The sequence below is a fragment of the Leucoraja erinacea genome, chromosome 2 (assembly GCF_028641065.1).
Source record: "Leucoraja erinacea ecotype New England chromosome 2, Leri_hhj_1, whole genome shotgun sequence".
In the NCBI taxonomy this organism is placed as follows: domain Eukaryota; kingdom Metazoa; phylum Chordata; class Chondrichthyes; order Rajiformes; family Rajidae; genus Leucoraja; species Leucoraja erinaceus.
Genome location: NC_073378.1, coordinates 129,673,988 through 129,690,229, shown reverse-complemented (window position 1 = coordinate 129,690,229; position 16,242 = coordinate 129,673,988).

Here is a 16,242-nt window from a genome sequence, read left to right as displayed (position 1 = left end):
TCCCCCTCATGTTACCCCTAAACTTCAGTCCCTTAATTCTCAAGTCATGTCCCCTTGTTTGAATCTTCCCTACTCTCAGTGGGAAAAGTTTTTCCACGTCAACTCTGTCTATATCTCTCCACATCACCGTCTATATCTCTTGTTTCGTTTTCCCTCGACTCTCAGTATGAAGAAGGGTCTCGACCCGAAACTTTTGTTTCTCCAGAGATGCTGTCTGACCAGTTGAGCTACTCCAGCTTTCGGTGTCTATCTACGGATTAAACCAGCATCTGCAATTATATTCCCACACAACATTGTGTCTATCGTTGCTCACTCTCCTTGTCTTGTTTGAGTGCTGTGTGAAACCCTTTCATGAGTTCATGAGGAAATATCAGATCATAAGAGGGGTGATGTTGCCAGGCAGTGGGGGGGGGGGGGCTCTGATCAAGGTCATTAGGTCATTAGGTCATAAGGTCATAAGGAATAGTAGTAGAATTAGCCATTCGTCCCATCAAGTCTACTCCACCATTCAATCATGGCTGATCTATCTCTCCCTTCTAACCCCATTCTCCTGCCTACTCCCCATAACCTCTGACACCTGCTCTAATCAAGAAAACCAATGAAAGCCTGCCTGTACATGGATGATGCCAGTGTCTTGCTCGGATCCATGGTCAGCCCGCAGGTTGACCAGCATGCACGACCAGTTTGAGTTGGCATCGGGAGCCAGGGTCAACTGATGGAAGAGCGAGACCATGCTCTTAGGCAACTGGCCCGACCGATCTTCCATCCACTTCACTATCAGGTCTGACCACCTGAAGGTGCTGGGGATCTGGCTCAGAGGGGCCGAGGCGTGCAACACACATTTGCTGGATTGGATACAGAGCCCCAAACGAAGATTAAGACTAAGGAGCAGTGCATTTAAGGTCGTCAGAGGTCGCGAATTAGGTCGTGAAAGTGGGACGGGGCTTTAATTTTTTCCAATGTGACAGCCTTCTCCTTCCAACAAATCCCATTAATTCATGAAACAAATGAATCTTTCTCTTAAGATAGACACAAGATGCTGGAGTAACTCCGCGGGCCAGGCAACAAATCTGGAGAGAAGGAATTGGTGACGTTTCAGTCTGAAGATGGGTCTCGAAGAATTCTTTCAGCCTGAAGAAGGGTCTCTACCCGAAACGTCACCCATTCCTTCTATCCTGAGATGCAGCCTGTCCCACTGAGTTACTCCGGCATCTTGTGTCTATCTTCGGTGTAAACCAGCACCTACAGTTCCTTCCTACACGATCTTTCGCTTAAGTGAGGATTTCATTATTAGTGATGTATTTTCAATGCTCTGACTCAGAAGATCAAGGAAGATCTTTACCAGCCCTTATCCAGATAATTAAAAGAAGAAGGCTTTTCAGATAATAAATTAATACTGATTGGAATTACAAAGGAATGTTTACATGTGTTTATTCTTTGTTAAATAAATAGATACAAGAGAAAACATTAGCAGCTTGCCTGGATCCAGCTAGATGATAAATTAATATGTTTCTCTTTTACTATTTTACTTGCAATATATATTAGTACATCTAATTGACTTGTTCGTAAATGAAGAAACATGGAACGACAAATGCTGATTTACAAAATTGACTTTAACATACAGTAATTGAAGATGGTTTGATGAGTAAGTTGCAGAAGACACTGTTTGCTGGAGTTGTGGACCCTGGGAGGCTATCGATGTATACAACCGATATAGAGCAGCTGCAGAAATGGTCAGAGAAATGGCAGATGGAGTTTCATCCAATCAAGAATGGGATGTTGCAATTTGGGAGGTCAAATGTAAGGAGAAAGTAACAGCGCTGATATACCGAGCAACCCTGGGATTCAAGATCATACCTCCCGAAAACTGTTAACATAAAGAAGTTATTTTTATTTTTATTTTTGATTTTAAAAATTAGAAGCAAGTGTACAAAAATAGAACCATGGGCATATCAAATTATATAGTTATTGTACAGCTTCAACTTTAACTTTTAGCAATAGTTGGAAGAAAAGAAAGGAGAAAAAAGCAAGAAAGGGAAAAAGTGAGATGTGCCAAGATAGAACCCCTGGACTACCAACGTGGTGTAGCCAAAGAGTGAATAAATAAATAAAAGAAAGAAAAGAAGAATAGAAAAAATGAAAACAATAAAAGGACAAAAAGAGAAAGAAAGAAAAAAGTGGTGATATACCTGCCTCACAACCCTCCCCACCCACCTCACCCAACTTGTAATTAGATTAAAATCCAAATTTGTGTTGTACCATACTATCCTTGTAATAAATCAATCGAAAAATGATCTGGTTTTTCTGCCAAGACAAGTCTAATATTTTCAAGATGTAGCGTCTCGGACATGTTTATAATCCACATCTTAAGAGTAGGGACAGATGTATGTTTCCAAAATTTGAGGAATGTTTACCAATGATACAACCATATTCCAGCACGGTGATGCAGTGGTAGCACCACAGCCTTGCTGCACCAGACACCCGGGTTCGATCCTGACCACTGGTGCTGTCTGCACAGAGTTTGTATGTTCTCCCAGTGATCTGCGTGGGTTTTCTCAAAGATCTTCAGCTTCCTCCCACACTCCATAGACGTACAGGATTGTCGTTTAATTGGCTTGGTGTAAATGTAAGTTGTCCCGAGTGTGTGTGTAGGATAGTGTTAATGTGTGGGGATCACAGTTCGGTGCAGACTCGATGGGCCGAAGGGCCAGTTTCCGTTCTGTATCTCTAAACTTAAACTCAACTAAATGAAGACCCGGCTGACAGCCCGCGAATGAAGACCTGGCTGGTCGCGAAAAAGACCCAGAAAGCTGTTGCTTGCAGGAGCAGCTCGGAAACTGTCGATTTTGGCCTTGAAGACCAGAGAGTCGAGATGGAGGGATCTGCCAGTGACAACGGACGCGAGGAATGGGCCGGTAGATCTGCCAGTGACAACGGACACGAGGAGTGGGCCGGTAGGAGAGGGACTGGAGTTATTGCCTCCAGAACATTTAAGGTCGGCTGTAGGAGGTGCCCCAGGACATAGAGGTGTCAGGCAAGGGGAGGATGTTGGTTTGCAGGAACGAACCGCTCTGAGGGTGACAGCTGGAGGCTCTGCAGCAGCCTGGTGCACCTACCCACAGAGGCTACGTTACCTGGATCAGGGTGCCGCGGTAGAATGTCAGGCTGCGGGGGCAGACCAGTCTTTTTTACTTCATTTCTTGTTGTAAATGGCCAGCCAAAGTATTGGCGGACACATGAGGTCCTGTGTGAGCTATGCCCAAAAATTTCATTGCTGGACACTTCTTACATGAATAATAATAACCATAATGGAATAAAGTGATGAAAAATAATGGAATAATAATAGATAATAAAAAATAAGGATCTTAATAATAATAAGTAGACTGAGGATAATAATAAGTTTAATACAGATATGTGTGAGGTGTCATTGCACATCAAGTGCAACGAGATTTAGTATGCAGCTTCCAACCGGGCTCTGGGGGAGTGTTGTAAAGTACAATAAATAAAAATAAGTCTAAATCAGAAAAGCAAATAACTGTGTGACGTGGCCATCCGAGGGAGACAGTCCAGGGGGGGATGGGGGCCACTCAGCAGGGCCGGTAATCAGAGTTATGCTATAGCTCTGGGAATAAAGCATCTTGTTCCTGAGTATGGAGGTTCGGGACGTAGAAAAAAGCTGTGTAACGTCAAAAGCCGGAGGGAAGTAAAAATTAAGAAACAGTCTGTTTTCAGTTATCATGATTGAACCTTTCTGAAACAAATGACGGCCTTACTTGGAGGCCTGAAATTAAAGCATGTAGTTAGTTGCCTCCAAATTGTAGCTAATTTCCAACTTCAATCCTAGATCGCTCTGTGGCATTTCTTAATAAAGATTAACTCTTTAAATAGCCTCCGTCCAGCTGAGAAATACCACACAAAGATGCCATACGTTCATTTACATCAATTTATAGGCCAAATGGAAGAAGGTTGTTCAATTGCTGTTGGGGCAGTCAATTTAAATCGGCTTTTTAGTGGTCGTTCCTGTGAACGCGCTGGTTTTAGACCAGCGCATTGCGCTGGATTTGTGGACCAAATGCCCAGAAAAATCCTGCTGAATATAAAGAGCCCAGAAAAAGCTTGGACACTTCTTACATGACAATAAAGAACCATTGAACAATAAGGACACAAAAATGATGACTTTACAAAACCTGTGGCTGCGAGAGGTTGCGCGTTGCAAAGAGTGATTTTTATCAAATACATTGCAGGAGGCCATAATGACCAGTTGGACAAGTTTGCTGAGGAATGGTTAGCGATGGAGTTTATGATACTAGGCTGAACATTTTCGATTGCAACAGCCTAGTACAAATTCGCGTTTTAAACAAACCCCCCCTCAGGACAGCCACAAATGAATGGGGCTGGGCTCCTCAATGACGATTCAGTAGGTTTTGTAACATACCTATTTAGAGCAGAGGGCTCCAGGAGTGCAGGTGCATAGTTCCTTGGAAGTGGTGTCACAGGTAAATAGGGTGGTCGAGAAGTCTCTCGGTACATTGGCCCTTCATCAGTCAGAGTTTTGGGTACACATGTTGTGATATTATGCTACGGTTGTACAAGCCGTTGGTGAGGCCACATTTGGAGTATTGCGTTCAGTTTTAGTCACAGTTATAGAATAGATGTTGTTCAGCTGGAAAGGGTGCAGGGAAGACTTACAAGGATGTTGCCAGCATATGAAGACCTGAGCTGCAGAGAGAAGTTGAATAGGCTAGAACTTTATTCCTTGGAGTGCCGGAGGAAGAGAGGTGATCACGTACAAGATACAAGATGCAAGATACATGTATTTGTCGCATGTACCAATTGGTATAGTGAAATGTGTAGGCGCCATACAGCCATACAAATAAATAATAGAGTACTGGACATGATAGTTTTTTTAACACTGACATCCCCACACAGCAGGATCAAATTCCCACTCTGAGGGAAGGCTCCAAAAATTCAGTCGTCCTCCTCGGTTGTCCTCCCGTGGTCGGGGGAGGGGGGGGGGGGGGCTCTCGAACCCCCCCCTCTCGCCGCTCCGGGCAGCCCGATGTTCAGGCCCGCTTTCCCGGGGTGGTTGAAGTCCGACGCTGGGACTGGAGGACCTCCTCAGCGGCTTGGACATCCGGGTCGGGCACCTCCTCCCGAAGTCCCCAGTCGCCAGGAAGCGACTGGGAAACCGGTTCCCACTCAACTGCACATTTCGTATGTGTATGTGACAAATAAACTTGACTTGACTTGACTTGACTCCCCCGCATAGAAAGTTAAAGATTCCCCAAAACAAACTTTAAAACTGACTAAAAATGTAAAAAAAGATTTAAAAAACAAACAGACTGTAGACAGAGGCTGCCTTCAATGCGGTGCCCCTAGTGACATACGCTGTATAGAGTTGCATAAGATCATTAGGGGAATAGATCGGGTAAATGCACAGACTATTTTACCAAGGTAGGGGAATCAAGAACCAGAGGACATAGGTGTATGGTGAGAGAGGAATGATTTAAAACGAACCCGAGGGACAACCTTTTATATGGATTTTATATGGGTATATGGAATGAGCTGCCAGAGGTGGCAGCTGAAATAGACAGTCTGAAGAAGGGTTTCGGCCCGAAATGTTGCCTATTTCCTTTGCTCCATAGATACTGCTGCACCCGCTGAGTTTCTCCAGCATTTTTGTGTACCCAGCTGAAATAGATACTGTCAAAACATTCAAAAGACATTTGGGCTGGTACATGGATTGCAAAATATGGGCGAAACGCAGGCAGGTAGAACTAGTGTAGATGAGGCATCTTGGGTTGGACTGAAGGGCAGTTTCCACGCTGTTTGTCTCCATGACCATGACTGTGGCTCTATGAAATGTAGATGGAGTGGTTAAAAGAAGCTATATATAGTATGGGTACACAAAAATGCTGGAGAAGCTCAGCGGGTACAGCAGCATCTATGGAGCAAAGGATATAGAATATATACAATATATAGTATGCTTGCCTTCTTTGGTCAGGGCGTTGAGAATAAGAATTAGAATAAGAATTATGATGTGGCTCTATACGACTTAGGTTAGGCAGCATTTGGGGTATAACGTATTTCTGGTTGTCCCATTATAGGAAGGATGTGGGGGCTTTGGAGAGGGTGCAGATGAGGGTTACCAGAATACTGTCTGGATTAGAGGATATTTGCAACAATCCTTGAGGTTGGACAAATTTGGATTATTTTCTCTGGACGCCGGGGGTTGAGGAGAAAGGCATAGATAGGGTAGGCAGTCAAAACCTTTTTCCAGGGTGGAAATGTCAAAGACTGAAGGGCCTAGTGTTAAGGTGACAGGGGCTACATTGATAGGAAATATCCAGGGCTAGTCTTTTACACACAGGGTAAAGGATGGGTGCCTGGATTACGCTGCCAGGCATGGTGTGCTGGCAATTGAGATTAATATAACATGGCATTATGTTTGGCATAGACATGGTGGGCAAGATGGCCTGTTCCTGTGCTATGCTGTTCTATGTTTTACTCCTAACCTGGGAGTGTAAATTCATAAAGGGCTCTATGCACAAGTGCTCCATCCACCCTGGGATAGCGGTCCCACCTTTCACTACTGCCCCATCAACTCTGGCAGATGTTGAATTCCACTTTCAAGGAACCAGTTCATGTGGTGCAATGGTAAGAGTAATGCCTCTGTCCCACTTAGGACACCTGAACGGAAACTTCTGGAGACTTTGCGCCCCACCCAAGGTTTCCGTGTGGTTCCCGGAGGTTGCAGGTGGTTGCCCGAGGTTGCAGGTAGTGGATGGAAGCAGGTAGGGAGACTGACAAAAACCTCTGGGAACCTCCGGGAACCGCACGGAAACCTTGGGTGGGGCACAAAGTCTCTAGAGGTTTGCGTTCAGGTTTCCTAAGTGGGACAGGGGCATTACTGTCTTACAACAACAGAGACCCAGCTTCGTTCCAGACTACGGGTGCTTTGTCTGCACATTCTCCCTGTGATCGCGTGGGTTTTCTCCGGGTGCTCTGGATTCCTCCCACAAGGCCGTACAGGTTTGTCTGCTAATTGGCTTTGGTATAAATCTAAATTAGCCCTAGTGTGTGTAGGATAGTGTCAGTGTGCGGGGATCGCTGGTCGGCATGGACTCGGTGGGCCGAAGGACCTATTTTTACACTGTATCTCTGATCTTTCAGTTTAGTTTAGTTTAGTCACGTGTGTCGAGGTACAGTGAAAAGTTGTTGTCGCGTGCTAACCAGTCAGCAGAAAGACAATACATGATAAACATAGATTCATTTGCAGTGTATAGATACATGATAAGGGAATGACGTTTATTGAAGGTAAAGCCAGCAAAGTACAATCATGAATAGTCCGACGGTCATCAAAGAGAGAGATAGTAGTTCAGCACTGCTCTTTGGTTGTGGTAGGATGTTTCAGTTGCCTGATAACAAACTAAACTAAACTAAAATTAAATTATACCCAAAACGTTAATTAGCTCAGAGTCCGATGACACATGTACTTTCTGGGATTTGTTTGCAAATGATGGTTGGCATCATCTTTCCTGAATACAAGTACCCCCTCTGAAGAATTGCAGTAGTATTATTGCTTTTTCCACCTCATCCAGATGTTTACAAGCTGTGCAAATGGATACAGCTTCACAGATGTTTCATTATTGTAACATGAGTGATCACAGCAAAACAAATACTATTCAACAGAGCAGTTACTCAAATGAAATACAATTAGAGTAATTGAGTCAACCAGCGTGGAAATAGGCCCATCAACCCAACTTGCCCACACCGACCAACATGTCCCATCTACACTAGTCCCCCTGCCCGTGTTTGGCCAAAATTCCTCTAAACATACCATATCCATGTTCCCATACAAATGTTTCTTAAATGTTACCATAGCACTGCCGCAACTACCTCCCCAGGCAGCTCATTCCATACACCCACCACCTTTGTGTGAAAAAGTTACCCCTCAGGTTCCTATTAAATCTTTCACCCCTCACCTCAAACCTATGTCCCGTGGTTCTAGATTCCCCTACTCTGGGCAAGAGACTCTGTGCGCTTACCCAATCGAATCCTCTCACTATTTTGTACACTCCCATAAGGTCACACGTCATCCTCCTGCGCACCAAGGAATAGAGTCCCCACCTGCTCAGCCACTTCCTATAGCTCAGACCCACATGCCATGGAAACATCCTCATAAATCTTCTCTGCACCCTCATCCAACATCTTTACTATAACATGGTGAATAGGATTTCTGAAATAGCAATCTGAGAGAGCTTGTCACACATCTCAGGTGAGTGCCTTCTCCGATCAAATGTTACGGTGTCTATCTATGAGCTACGAATGGAAGTTCTACCTTATGATGGTGGGTTATTGGTGCCTTAAGAGATTATAATCACCGGCTTACTGTATCTTTGTAATTCAGATTCAGATTCAGATTCAGATACAATTTAATTGTCATTGTCAGTGTGCAGTACAGAGACAACAAAATGCATTTAGCATCTCCCTGGAAGAGCGACATAGCAAATGATTTGAATAAATAATAATAAGTGTCCGGGGGGGGGTGGTGATTGGCAGTCACCGAGGTACGTTGTTGAGTAGAGTGACAGCCGCCGGGAAGAAGTTGTTCCTCGACCTGCTGGTTCGGCAACGGAGAGACCTGTAGCGCCTCCCGGATGGTAGGAGGTTAAACAGTCCATGGTTGGGGTGAGAGCAGTCCTTGGCGATGCTGAGCGCCCTCCGCAGACAACGCTTGCTTTGGACAGACTCAATGGAGGGGAGCGAGGAACCGGTGATGCGTTGGGCAATTTTCACCACCCTCTGCAAGGCCTTCCGGTCGGAGACAGAGCAGTTGCCATACCATACTGTGATGCAGTTGGTAAGGATGCTCTTGATGGTGCAGCGGTAGAAGTTCACCAGGATCTGAGGAGACAGATGGACCTTCTTCAGTCTCCTCAGGAAGAAGAGACGCTGGTGAGCCTTCTTGATCAGAGTTGAGGTATTGTGGGTCCAAGAGAGGTCATCGGAGATGTTAGTGTTGCTTACAGCATGCTAACTGAGGGCCCACTGCTGCTGTTGATGTCTGTGTGAGCTGAAAGCTCCGTGCCACATGTGAAAAATTTAGTTTAGTTTAATTAAGAGATACAACACGGAAACAGGCCCTTCGGCCCACCGATTCCGCACCGACCAGCGATCCCCACACACTAACGTTATCCTACACATACTAGGGACAATTTTACATTTAGACCAAGCCAATTAACCTGCAAATCTGTACGTCTTTGGAGTGTGGGAGTAAACCGAAGATCTCGGAGAAAACCCACGTGATCACGAGGAGTACTTATAAACCGCGTACAGACAAGCACCCATAGTTGGAATCGAACCTAGGTCTCTGGCGCTGTAATACCCCAGTCCCACTTAGGAAACCTGAACGGAAACCTCTGGCGAAGTTGTGCACCGCCCAAAGTTTCCGTGCGGTTCCCGGAGGTTTTTGTCAGTCTACCTACCTGCTTCCACTACCTGCAACCTCCGGCAATCACCTGCAACCTCCGGGAACAGCACGGAAACCTTGGGTGGGGCACAAAGTCTCCAGAGGTTTCCGTTTAGGTTTCCTAAGTGGGGCAGGGGCATAAGACTGCAACTCTACCGCTGCACCACAGTGCTGCCCATAACGTATATTTTCTTCTTTAGAGACCACTTTAGACGAATGTACAAGACGTTACAAAATGTGTTCCCTTTTAAGAGGTGGTTATATAAAAAAAAACATTTATTTTGATGAAAGAACGCTTCAGATCAGCAAGTATGTCTTATTTTAACCATGTCTATTTTTAATTCAAGATTGCTTATATGATACACATGTGTTTGGGTGGATTTTAAGGGGAAGAAATAGAACACTAATCTTAGATGGCTTTTCATTCTAGAAATTTACAGGCAAAATTAAATTCCTACCTTCGGATAATGAGGCTGAAGATTCATCCAGTATGAATACAGGAAAAAACGTTTGTGTATGTGTCCTATCATATCAGAACATATCATATCATATATCATATTATATCATATCAAAGGTCATAAGGAATAGGAGTAGAATTAGGCCATTCAGCCCATCAAGTCTACTCCGCCATTTAATCATGGCTGATCAATCTCTCCTAACTACATTCTCTTGCCTTCTCCCTATAACCTCTGACACCCATACTAATCAAGAATCAATCCATCTCGGCCTTAAAAATATCCACTGACTTGGCCTTCATTGCCTTCTGTGGCAAAGAATTGACCACCCTTTGACTAAAGAAATTTCTCCTCATCTCCTTCCTAAAAAATACATCCTTTAATTCTGAGGCCGTGATCTCTAGTTCTAGACTCTCCCACCATCTCATATCGTATCGTGTCGTACATGAGAGCATACATCGTATCGTGCATGCGAGCTCGCAGACCTCACGAGTACGTACAGACCGCACAAGAAAATAAACAGAATGTGGGGTATGGTTACAGGTACAGAGGAAATACAGATAGAAAAGTAGAGCAAGTGCCGCCATGAGGTAGGTTGGAAGATCGGGAATATATCTTTAGCATATGGGGGGTCACGGTCAAGAGTCTGATAACAACAGTAATATTAGGACTTGGATCTCAGTTCAATACAGTGCTGAGCAGGAGAATCACAAAAGCAGCTAAAACTAATACATTGCAACAACTCTCAGGCACTTGAGGATGGTTTGACCAACTATCTTGTGTGGCTCCATTAAAAACTTGGCAAGAAAGATTTGAGAAAATGTTATATCTTGCAGTAGACCAAAACCAACAGTTTTGAACTGGTGGTACACAAAAAAGCTGGAGAAACTCAGCGGGTGCAGCAGCATCTATGGAGCGAAGGAAATAGGCAACGTTTCGGCCCGAAACGTTGCCTATTTCCTTCGCTCCATAGATGCTGCTGCACCCGCTGAGTTTCTCCAGCTTTTTTGTGTACCTTCGATTCTCCAGCATCTGCAGTTCCTTCTTAACACAGTTTTGAACTGGTAACTTAAAATCTACTTTTACCCTTATTTAATGGAACTGATTAATAGGTAACGTAAACAATACTGCCTGCCTACCGATAAGGCGCAAAGAAAAATGCAAATTCGGAAATCCACTGGGAACGTTAATTTGTCAACACAGTTTTCCATGCAGTTTGCTACTTTCTGGCCCTTTTATCCAAGTCAGACCAATCTCACAACTTGAAATTCAGTGGGACAGGACGTGTCACAGCTGATTCCGTCTCTTTATCAAGCGGTGAGAGATGAAGGTGGTACCAGAGAAGAATTTTGTGTTGCCTTAAACTCGGATATATTGGGCCATCTAAGCCTAACGATCGCGCACACATGCGAGAGGACAATAGGGATCACTCTCCTAACAGCAAGTCTGTTCAATGTTTTGGGGCTGATTTGAGTTGACTGGAGCACAGATGGTTGTGCAGCTGCCTGCTCCATATCTCAGACATGGCTCAGCAATCTTCCTGCAGGCAAAGCCAGAAACTGAATCCCTGTGGACTGCTGAAACGTACAAGGATACAGTAAGTATTTAACACCCTCAGTTCATCCACTGGCATCCTAATTTTTAGTGTACCTGTCGGATATTGCTGACAGACTTCTTTCTATTCGCAAGGATTGTTCTGCTCAACACACGTGACCATGGATGGCTTTCTATCCTATCTATGTGAAATAGTGTCGAAGATGGCATGGTGGCACAGTGGTAGAGCTGCTGCCTCACAACGCCAGATACACAGGTTCGATCCCGACCACGGGTGCTGTCTGTATGGATTTTGTACGTTTTTACGGTCTCCCCGTGACCTGCATGGGTTTTCTCAGAGATCTTCTGTTTCCTCTCACACTCCAAAGCCGTACAGGTTTGTAGGTTAACGCTAGAGGCAGGAAACATGTTCCCGGTGTTGGGGGAGTCCAGAACCAGGGGACACAGTTTAAGAATAAGGGGTAAGCCATTCAGAACGGAGATGAGGAAACATTGTTTCACACAGGGAGTTGTGAGTCTGTGGAATTCTCTGCCTCAGATGGCAGTCGAGGCTGGTTCTCTGGATACTTTCAAGAGAGACGGTTCTTAAAGATAGCGGAGTCTGGGGATATGGGGGGAAGGCAGGAATGGGGTACTGATTGTGGATGATCAGCCATGATCACATTGAATGGCGGTGCTGGCTCGAAGGGGCGAGTGGCCTACTCCTGCACCTATTGTCTAATGTCTATTGTTAATTGGCTTGGTATGAATGTACATTTGTCCCTGGGGTCAGTGTAGGATTGTGCTAGTGTGCGGGGATCGCTGGTTGGTGCCGACTCGGTGGGCTGAAGGGCCTGTTTCTGCACTGGATCTATCAACTAAACTAAACTAAAGGCAGGGTGCAAAGTTAGACTATGCAGACTCGTTGGAATTGATGATCCACACAAGTCTCTCCTCAACCCCGTTTTAACCAACATCATCAGGATAAACAAAAAACACAAACAGAGGCTAGAAATGCTAATTGTAAATGGAAAATGTAGCATGTCAAGCAACATCCGTGCAAAAAAGTAGATAATGCTTCAGGTCAGAAGCCAATAAAAATAAAGCAAAAATGTGCAGATGCTGGAAATATGAAATGAAAACTCAAAATACTTGAAACAGGTCTAGCAGCAACTGTGGTAACAGGGAATGAGTTAATATATTGCAAGGGTTTCAATGAAAATAAAAATATTCTGCAGATGCTGGAAGCGCAAATCAGAAAATGCTGAAACATTCCGCAGGTCAGGCAGCATCTGTGGGAAGAGATGTGTGTTAAACCCCTGACTCACCATGCGAGTCGACCCACGAGTGACCCCGAGTTTAAAACAAATTAAACTCGTGGTAACTCGGGAGAGGAACTTGGTACAACGCAGAAATGAGAAGTAAACGGCAAACTTAGACATGCACGTGGGAACTCGTTTAAACTTGTGTACATAAACTTGGAATCTCGTAGACAACCACGAGTTTGATTTTTTCTTTCACTCGGGACCACTCGTGGGTGGAATCGCACCGTGAGACAGGGCCATTAACATTTCAGGCCAAACACCTTTTGATCGAACCACCTGACCTATGGTGTATGTCCAGTACTGTTGGTTCTTATAAGGATCATCTTATTTTTTATCCCTCATGGTTATCCAGCTACTCTTAAATGTATGAATGTGTATGTATCAATGCATGTATAAATGCCCCAAGAAGGCAGCATCTATCATCAACGATCCCCACCATCATGGCCATGCCTTGTTCTCACTGCTACCAGAAGGTATAGGAACCTTAAAGCTCCATATCACCAGGTTCCAAAACAACTATTTTCCTACAACTGTGGAGGAAGGAACTGCAGATGATATGTTTAAACCAAAGGTAAACACAAAATGCTTGAGTAACTCAGTGGGATAGGCAGCATCTCTGGAAAGAAGGAGTGAGCAACAGGAAGAGTGGCTGAAGAAGGGTCTCGACCCGAAACGTCACCCATTCCGTCTCTCCAGAGATGCTGCCTGTCCCGCTGAGTTACTCCAGCATTTTGTATCTACTTTCCTACAACTATCAGTTTCTTGAACCAACTTGCGCAAACATAATCCTATCTCAGCAACAGCTAAGGACCTGTCTGAAGAAACTGAAGAAGGGTCTTGACCCATTCCTTCTCTCCAGAGATGCTGCCTGTCCCGCAGAGTTACTCCAGCATTTTGTGCCTATCTTCGGTGTAAACCAGCAACTGAATAAATGAATGAATGAATGAATAAGTTTATTGGCCAAGTATGTACACATACAAGGAATTTGCCTCGGTACTCCGCTCGCAAGTAACAACACGACATAGAGTAAACCATTAAGAATAAAACATAAAATATGAAAACATTAAGAATAAAACATTATAGTTTAAGCATGCGAGTGAAATAAAATACCAGAGCAAAAGGAGGCTACAGACTTTTGGTTATTCAGTAGAGCTAGTGCTTGTGGAGTTCCTTCCTCTACACTATGGACCACCTCTTGCACTACCATGGGCTTTTCTAATTGTGTTCTGCACTGATGTCTTGTATTTTTTCACAGTTGCTCTTTTCTATTCACTGCGTGTTTTGTGGATTGCGTGTTTAATTTACTCTTTGTGTGTTGCCCGAGTCGATGTGCCTGGGCTGTTGCTGCAAGTAAGATATTCATTACATTTGCACCGTACCATATTTGTACTTATGATGATAAACTTGACTTGACTTGACTTGTGAGTCACCTCAAGCATGCCACATTCTAACTACTCACGGTGAAAGACGTTTATTTTAACTGCATTTTCTCTTGTATTTATTTCTAACTCTTTTACAATGGTGGCCTTTATGTAATATCGGATCTTGTTGTTCCTAAGTTGTCCGAGCGTGGTCACCTGAGTGGCTATTATTGGGAACAGCTAGTTATTTTCTCTCGTTGTTTATGCTAAAACAAGTGTCGTTAAATGCTTTGGCCTCCGTCCAAATGCACCTAGCCCAATCTCCCTAACTTATTGGCCATACTGTTAAAGATTAAACAATTACCATTTCATTTGAAACCAAAAAAATATTTTGTTAGCATCTTGAATAAAACTTCAAGTGATTGGGGTTTTGATGTATGATAGGGAAACTGGAATGGTATTAAGCAGCTTCTGGCTGATATTCCATCTGGTTAAACATGTGTTTATAACATCGACAACAAACATGTATATAAATTGTGCCTTTAAAACAATAAAATGTCTCAAGATGCTTTACTGGAGTGTAATCAGATAAGTGCGGACACAAAAACTAAATATTTTGTTAAAGATGTCCATGATCATTCTCAGCCTGTGAATACCTGGAAGCCATGGAGAAGCAGATGGTCACAACAAGCTAGAGTAACTCAGCGGGACCGGCAGCATCTCTGGAGAGAAGGAATGGGTGACGTTTCAGGTCAAGACACTTCTTCAGATATTATAGAAGCAGATATATAATCAATAGAGTTTCAATTTAGTTTAGTTTAGAGATCCGGCGTGGAAACAGGCCATTCAGCCCATCGAGTGCACACTGACCAGTGATCCCCACAAATTAACACTAACCTACACACACCAGGGACAGTTTTTACATTTATACCAAGCCAATTAGCCTACAAACCTGTACGTCTTTGGAGTGTGGGAGGACACAGAAGTTCTCGCCCACACAGGCCACGGGGAGAACATACAAACTACGTACAGACAGCACCCGTATTTGGGATCGAACCCATTGTAAGGCAGCAACTCGACCTCTGCAACACCATGCCGCCAATATCAAAGCTCTGGAAGAAGTGGCGTTTATAAAGAGGAAGGCAATGACATCAAAGCAGCATGTAGCAAAATCCAGATAACCAGGACAAACAAAACACAATCTATCTCTATAAGGGACCATTACCGGTTTTGGCAAAAAGTCACTGACTGAAAGCAGGTTACTTCTTCATCAACTGGGAAGTAAAGTTCACCTCATTTTGGGGACCGAAGACGAAAGAGACTGCAGATACTAAAACATGGAACAAGAAACAGATTGCTGGAAGAACCCAGCAGAACAAGCGGCATTTGTGGTTGTAAAGGGTTGTCGGCTACCCAAGATGAGATATTAGTTCTTCCAATTTGCTATTGGCCTCTCCATGGCACTGGTAACCTTAATAGACAATAGACAATAGACAATAGGTGCAGGAGTAGGCCATTCGGCCCTTCGAGCCAGCACCGCCATTCAATGTGATCATGGCTGATCATCCCCAATCAGTACCCCGTTCCTGCCGTTCCATCCCCATATCCCCTGACCGCTATCTTTAAGCGCCATATCTAACTCTTCCTTGAAAGTATCCAGAGAACTGGCCTCCACCGCACTCCGAGGCAGAGAATTCCACAGACTCACAACTCTCAGTGTGAAAAAGTATTTCCTCGTCTCCGTTCGAAAATGGCTTACCCCTTACAATAGGTGCAACATAAGGACTGTAAAAGGCAAAATACAAAAAAAAATTATATAGGATTTCAGAGTGGAAATGAACTGAAAACAAATTGTGTCTCACATTATTAATTTAATATTTTCCACAGACATAATGAAATATTTATTTAAAAATATGCAGCTTCATAGCAAAAAAAAAGAAAATTTCAATTTGAATAGAATTTGATTAAGGTGTAACCAAAAGGTTATCAACCTGAAATGTTGCCTCGTCTCTCTCCACCGATACTGTCTGATCTATTATTTCTGCCTCTATTTTGATTCCAATAATGCCTGCCCTGCCTTTTTTAGACTATTTATT